Here is a 7,428-nt window from a genome sequence, read left to right as displayed (position 1 = left end):
CACCGAATATTTGAACTAAGAAGGACCAGCGCGCCAACTGCTCTGCTCACGTGCGCAAGGCGGACGGTCCTCATCTCCATAGTAACGGCAATGTTGCTACTTCCGCTATCAAAAATACGTCAATAACTGAAGGCGGGATTATTAAAAGCGTCATATGTGACGTCAGTCTACCTGTAGTGCTGCGTTTAAAACCAAATATCTTTAAGACAAGAGATATTTAATTTAACATATGTGAATCTGGCAGCGTCCATAGCAACCAAACCGTTTCAGGTTCAACATTATTCTGGGCCAGATCTGAAACATCTTCTCAACAACGAGCACGGCGAGTGATTATGTAATTCAGCTGAGTGAATTGATGAAATAAATACATTTTCTCGCTAGAAATGTAAACAAAAGCCATTTTTATGCAGAAACTAACTCAAAATATTGATTTTTCCACTAAAAATGAGAGAAAGACTCTTGAAAGTCATGTGACTGGACGCAAAACAATAAGAAAAGAAAAGGCAGAAAAAATGTAACAGTGATACAATTTAAAGGCCATTATTGTAACCCCTCTACGCTTTTGCACTTTGGACCAACGTAGCCAGGGTACGTTTTTATATGAGACTGGGTTGGTTTTGTGGATTTGTAGTTTTGTATTTCCATCCCAGCTGTTAAACAAAGATAACAGCTGTGTGTTACTAAATCACCACCAACCTGAATGTGTTTGTGCAACAGGAATGCTTTTTTCTATTTCTGCATCATCGTCACCCAGATTTTTCATCTGCTGTCAGATTCAAATCAAAGACCAAGAAACTTCTCACTGAATCAGTTCAGAAGACAGAGAAGTCTGGGAAAAAGAATCATCAGAAAAAAGCTCCAAATAATGAGAATCAAACAAAGAGAAATAGTGTCAATAATAAAATGAAAGCACACGCAGCTTCAGCCGAGCTGTCAATCAGCACGGCGGCTTATCTGTCGGCCGCAGGGGCTGATGGGAGGTCTGAGGAGCCTGTTAGAAGCACGTGGCCTCGTCTGATCTCACAGCTCGTCCTTGTTTGGCCTCAGCTGCATCAGAGCGGCCACTTCTCCCAGGTTCACCAGAGGAAAACACCACTGCACAAAATGCTTTTCCTCCCAGCTGCTGCTCTGTGCTGTCTGTGTTCAGGTGAGTGTTTCCAGCCAATCAGGAGCCAACAAAGTCAACCTTTAAGCAAACACTGTACCACTAACCTTCATCTATCTGTCTGTTTCTCTACAGCGCTGGTTGCCATGGCAGCAGAGCTGGTTCAGGATCATTTAACATTGACCAGGAGAGTTGGTCAAACCGTCTCCTTCAGCTGTGGAGGAACTGACCAGTGTGATAAAAAACACGTCTACTGGTACCAGAAGACAGAAACAAGCCCATTCAAAGTGATTCTCCGTATTGATCTGACTGATGGTAAAGTTTATTCAGGTTACAATCATCCTCAGAAAGATGATTCTGGGCCAGCTTCAAGGAAAGAGTACGAGGCTGCGAGTTGAATGTCACGGAAAATTAGTTCAGTGCAATTTAGACCACCCTACACTAATTGCATCTCTGGAAACTGTGCCCCCACCCCCAGTTGAGAAAGTGAATCCCCTGCGGCCTGAACAAAAACCAACAGATGATCAAAACAGTGTGTGTGACAGGAAGAGAGCAGTAAACCAACAGCCCTAGGTTGCAGCGATATTGTCAACTCGCATCCTCAGCCAGAGTCACAAGCTAAAAGCAAAAAACCCTCTGCTTTGACCTGGTCCCTCTCAAGGTTGTTATGTCAACTAAAACATTTTAGGTAACTGACCTGAAAATAAAAACTAGACTTCAGAAAAAAATAAGATGAACTGTAATGATATTGTGTAGAATTTGTATAAAACCCAACCAAAATAAGATAAATATATACAGGAAAGGTCTTTAGTTACAGTTGTCAATTTGGTCAAATTTGTCAACACACTAAGCATGAGGAGCCATTTGTGAATATATTCATTAAAACTGGGATGTCTGCATGACTATTAGTATTGTAAAACCTTTTCTGACAAAAAAAACACCACATTATAGTAAATAACTAAACTAAACTAAAACTAAACATCTTAAACAATAAAAAAAAAATAAAAAAAATGGCTCCTCCAGCTCTTTTACCAACACTTCTGTGGCGCTTTTTCCACAGTAAAGAAGCCTTGCTGGCAGCTCTGTGTCTCATGTTCTTTCTCAGATTTCAGCAGATTCCTGACAGTGCTCTGTCCTGTGTAGTTTTTTCTTTTTCATTTTGTACATCAGAGACAAGTGAATTTTGATGATGCACTCAAAAGAATCAAACAATTCCTGTTTTTGTCCGTGTTGATAAAATGTGGCATTAAAGTTGTTTTTTTAGTTATCATAATCTCGCATCAACATATCGACTATCCTCTGATCAGCTCTGCTTTAACCTTGGCTTGCAGTTGATACAATCATTGAGGAAATTCTTCTTTTTGAAAATTTAATTTTAACTTCTGTGGCAAAGTAAATAATAAACTCTCAGTGGGGGTTCCACAAGGGTCAGCAATGGGGCCTCTAATCGTTAAGTTCAAATATTTTCGCATTTTCTGTAATATTTTGTTTCAATATCAGTTTGCTACATAGTCACATTCATTAACATAGTGCATGCCCACATCGATAGTTAGTTAGGAGCTGAAATGTGATGGTAAAATGAATGGCTCAAAAACATTGCAATTGTGGCTCCAGATGGGAATTATTGTAAAGAGAAGTGTGGACCATGTACAACTCTATGCTGATGACACTGTTTTCTGTACACATTAAAACACAGCAGAGTGAGCTGCTTTGAAACCTAAATGCACTGAGATGACTTAGCTTTCAGCATGCCTCCCCCACAGTGCTAATTTACACTTCCTGCAGCTCCTTCACAGTAAAAGCCTTCCTGCCTCTGTGTCATGTTTAAACTGTATGTAATCAACACATTTACTTCGTACATTTATTAAGTCATATGTCCATTTATTCCTCTTTCCAATGATTTAGTTTTTATCTGTGAACGTACTTATAACACATTTTATCATTTTGATCTTTTAATTATATTTCAACATTTGAAATAATGAAAATACAATAAATATATTTTTTCATATGATGTTAAACACACACAATCATTTTATAATCTCTGTATACACTGTAAACTACATGTGAATATTGCAGAAACACATCACAGAGATGAAATATGATCTTGGTTCATAATGAACATAATGTTCACCTCAGCGGACACATTCAACAGCAGACAGGTTTTTGTATTAGTCTCTCTCACTGTGGGAGGTTTCAGTGGCTCCGACAGATACCTCATCTTTGGCTCTGGAACTAAACTGTATGTAACAGGTAAGAATAAAGCTTCATTTTCCTTCAGTCGTTTTATTGTAGAAGTTGTTTAGTTTTGTTCTGCATCCATTTTCTCAGTCATCTTAAAATCTTAAAGTAATAGAAATTCAGCAGCAATGTTGTAACTCTGCTCGGGTTTACCACCTGCTATTTGATGAAACTTCACACGTGGTTTTCCTGAAACAAATTAAACTCTACGTGAATGACTGTGGAGGACTTTTTTGCTCTGTTCACAAGCTGACTTTTTAAAATCTTGAGTTAAAGTGAATTAAAGAGATGAGCAGCATTCTTCAAATTCACTGAGATTCAGTCAGGCCCTCCAGAGTTTATTTTAATATTCAAAATCAAATACAGGATTAATGAACATGTAAATGTACAGTATTTGATAATCTCTGTAAATATGTGGGTGGTTCTTTTGTTTCTTAAATGTTCTCTAAATATATGGTATTCAGTTTTGATATAAGCTGATATATAGTAGATTCAGATTTAATTTCAGTGTATTAAATTTACATAAAATGGAGAATTTTATTTTGGCACTGGTATATGGGACAAAACAGACTATACCCAACAATATAAAACATAACAACACACACGAATTCTCTGTTACGGTAAGTAGTACATATATTTTGAATAACTTCCAGTGGTAAATATATTTGTGTGATATTGTAAAGTTGTTTAAAATTAGTTAATTAATTTCTATTATACAAAATATGTTATACAATTGTAATATATATTTTTATTTGCAGAAATATTATGAAAAATATATTGTATGCTGGGAAAGTCATCATATGATATACATATTCAATTAAGATTTTATTTTTACCTTTTTAAAAGTACATTTGTTATTCATACCATACTATAAATGCCAATACAGTAGATACATTTTGTTGGAACTGTGTATGATGTATGTATGTATGTATGTATGAGGTGGATTTTATTGCACTGATTAAGTAAAAATATATGATGGTAAACATATTTGGCCTAAAAGAAACAAACATGACAATGATTGGTGAGTAATACTTATTCTTGTATAAAATATAGATAACGTGACAAAAATAGATTCACTATTTTATGAAGGCAACATTTTTTATGATAAGGTTGTGATGAATGTACTTTGTTATATCAATATAATGTAAATAATTACAGTGAATTTATAGATTAATATGTTTTGCTTTGCCTGATGAGATACTGTATGTCATGAACAATAAAGTCTCTGATTTATTATGGAGGTTAATTATGAATATCTTATACATGTCAGTCTATGTATATTATTTCTATATTAATATAATTACAATAATATTAAATACAGTTACTATTATAGTTGTTTTAATTATGAATAATATGATATACCAAAAATGTAGTTGTGACCTTTTATATCACAGTAATTTCACAGTACCATTATAGATATTGAACTATAGATGATGGTAAATATATTTGATATGAAGGTGAATCCAGTATGTGTAGTGAACTTTGTGCTGTTTGATGAGTATGTTTGAGTGATCAGAGTCCATGTAGTTTCCAGGATCAGACTGAATGCAGTGCAGTGCTGTAAGCTGCTGTTGACTGTGTGAATGTGTGTCTGTGCTGCTTGTTGCTGCTGTCAAACTTCAGATGAGCAGATAGTGAAGCCCGTGGTGAGCGTGTACCAGCAGCATCCAGAGACCACCTGGAAGGGAAGAGCTCCCTGCTGTGTGTGGCCTCAGCCATGTTTCCTCCTCTGGTCCGGTTCTCCTGGAAAAGACAAAAGACAATGGTCCTGAGGAAGACGTGCCCTCTGCTGAGGAGAGCAGGCTGGAGCTCAGAGAGTCGGGACGCACCACCCTCCATCAGAGTTGTTGATCGGACGCTCTCCACACAATATAAATATCGCTGCTATGTCCATCACGAGGGGACACAGTAAAGGCCAAACAGAACAAGGTAATGAAGGCTTGGTGTGACTGTGTTCAGCAGTGATTCAGCTTCATGTGGAGACGCTGTCAAAGAGAGCAGAGGAGCAGGAGACTGACATTTCTTTTTTGACTCCTTTTCTGTTTCAGAGGTTTCTGCTCTTCCCCATCACTTCCACCAGAAGTGTCTGCCCCGTCTCAGTACCAGGTGAAGCTGCTCTGTCTGATGTACACAGTGCTGATAGTGAAGAGTTCTGGTGTACTGCTGTGGACTCTCTCTGCTGATGATCCTCAGAAACAAGGGACCGTCCACCAACTGAACACATGCTGACTGATTGTTTTCTACTCTCCTTTTATCAACATCAGATGTTCATAAATTCATCTCATTTGTCGAATTTGATCAGATAGCCAGAAATATCAATTTTTGACGTTTTGTGGTTTGGTTGGTAAAATGTAGCTTTTTATTCGCGGGGTTCCAAAAATATAAATACATATATAACACATATATATGCAGTTACCTGGGTGTAAATTCTGAGTGTAAAAAAGTGTTTATTTTGATCTTTATTTAGCTTACTTCAATTCTGCTTTCAATTGTGAATTACGTAAATTGTTTATCGGAATCATCAGCCGTCTGATATTTTACTGTGTATATTTTCTATGTTTCTTATTTTCCTGTCTTCTTTTCCTGTTTTGTTCAATTTCAGTTTGGCTTCATAGTAAAAAATTAGAAACCACAATCAGTGTCATTGGTTTAGTGCTGAGCCCTTTTTATAATTTGTCAGCGTGGATGTAAAACTCTACGCTGATGACGCGGTTATCTACACACATGAACAAACAGCAGAGCGAGCTGCTTTAAAGCTTCAGATGCAATAAAATGATGACGCGCGGCTTGATCAGTCTCCCTGAAGTTTGAATGTTTGGATAATGATTGATTGTGTTTATTTTCCATAAACCAATAAAATGCCACTTAACTGTATTCAAGCTTCATCAAAATGAAATGGATTATTATAGTTACTGATTTACGTTAACTAAGATTTATATTGTTGTTACACATTTCAAGACAGAATCACAAAATGCTTCACAAAGAAATACAAAAGGTATACATTGTAGAAAAAACTGCTTTAATGACTTATATTTGATTAATTTAGACATAAATTCTAATGTAAATGTTAAGAATAAACAAATAACTTAGAAATGATCTTAACATTGATGTTAACAATGTAATGCAGGCTATGATCCGTTTCTCACTCATTCCTAATTATGTTGTATTATGTTACAAGTTGGAGTCAGGCTGGAGAAACTGTCATTAAACCTTTCAGCTTTACAGAATCAATAAAACAGTTTGAATTAAAGACACTTTCCAGTGAGTACTGAGAGCGAAATCAAACGAAGTTCCTGGAATGATTTTCTTTAACCAGAGTCGATGGTTGTAACTGTCATTGTGTTATTAATGTGAAAATAGTGCAGCTAACGGTGAGGAGGCTGCAGAGAGGAACCCACACAGCCCGTTCTGCTGCAGGAAATGGAAGTGTTGATTCTCTGTAAACAGTTTTTTATGAGTCTCCTAATAACCACTGAGAACACGATTCATATCTGCTGCTGTACACACTCATTCCACTCCTCTCCCCCTCTGTAGTTGTTGTGCTTTTCTCACGATTGGTCTTTCTGTTTGATGTCGTTTGATCCACTGAATACCCGTTCCACCCCATATAATACATGTTAAAACTGGATCCTGTCCACGAGGCACAAGACTAAAAATCCTAATATATCACGCCACACTTTAATCGCGTCCATCAACTATCCAACATCACATACCAATACTTGTAACTGGACACTGCACAACGATCTAATAAGTTGCGCCAATCAACAGAATACTATTAATGATTTTTGTAAGTTTGGATTACTATATAGTATACTGTGTATTCAATAATCCGCACTCAAGGCTCATCATCATGAATGAACTAAGATCAACCACAATCATCAGACACAAGGAGACAAATTGTCTGGCCCAATTACATGTCATCTCGCAAAATAGCGGAAACCTTAAATGGTCCTAAATGAACGCGAGACCAAGAAAAACCTAACCTATCTCTCGCGGCCGATATTCCTTTTATTCCACAAGAGAAATAATATCTTCAGTCTATTTGTACAGTCAGTTGGCACCGCCACTGATCGCCACTCAAAACA

At 36.9% G+C, this 7,428-nt stretch overlaps 1 pseudogene; it reads left to right on the top strand.

Moving 5' to 3' along the window:
- The first annotated feature begins 1,048 nt into the window (after positions 1-1,048).
- Positions 1,049-5,723, top strand: LOC118334398 (annotated as a pseudogene).
- Positions 5,724-7,428: the final 1,705 nt, after the last annotated feature.

This window comes from Morone saxatilis, unplaced genomic scaffold (genome assembly GCF_004916995.1).
Source record: "Morone saxatilis isolate NCDOM2014 unplaced genomic scaffold, NCSU_SB_2.0 Contig23, whole genome shotgun sequence".
Taxonomy (NCBI): Eukaryota; Metazoa; Chordata; class Actinopteri; family Moronidae; genus Morone; species Morone saxatilis.
This window is presented reverse-complemented; position numbering and strand designations above follow the sequence as displayed.